Here is a 650-nt window from a genome sequence, read left to right as displayed (position 1 = left end):
ATGGTTACTTGTTCACTATGCAGGAAGAAATATATTTATTCAATCATTTTTCAGTTGGAGTACATTGATTCTTAGTTTTCAGTGTTGAATTAAATAATAAAGTGCCATAGCACTTTTGCTCCATCATATGAAAATTTTACAGTATGAAGATGACAGTGTTTCCTTTTTAGCATAAAGATACTTTCCTATTTTGTCATATTATGTTGCACATAGTATCATTACATATCTATTAAATTTTTTTTCTGTGTTCTAAACAAATATTGCTTTCCCATACACACCTGAACCAAAATTGGTGTTCTGTTCACAAGGAGCAATTACTTATTGGACACTAAATAAATGTGGTACCAAAATTATGCTATGGGCTGGTGCCACGGCTCACTAGGCTAATCCTCTGCCTGCGGTGCCAGCACCCCAGGTTCTAGTCCCGGTTGGGGTGCCGGATTCTGTCCCAGTTGCTCCTTTTCCAGTCCAGCTCTCTGCTGTGGCCCAGGAGTGCAGTGGAGGATGGCCCAGGTCCTTGGGCCCTGCAACCACGTGGGAGACCAGGGTGAAGCACCTGGCTCCTGGCTTCGGATTGGTGCAGCACACTGGCCACAACGTGCTGACCATTGCGGCCGCTTGGGGGATGAACCAATGGAAAAAGACTGTCT

The sequence above is a fragment of the Oryctolagus cuniculus genome, unplaced genomic scaffold (genome assembly GCF_964237555.1).
Source record: "Oryctolagus cuniculus unplaced genomic scaffold, mOryCun1.1 SCAFFOLD_50, whole genome shotgun sequence".
Classification (NCBI taxonomy): Eukaryota; Metazoa; Chordata; class Mammalia; order Lagomorpha; family Leporidae; genus Oryctolagus; species Oryctolagus cuniculus.
The sequence above is the reverse complement of the archived record's forward strand: the minus strand, read 5'-3'. Positions refer to the sequence as shown.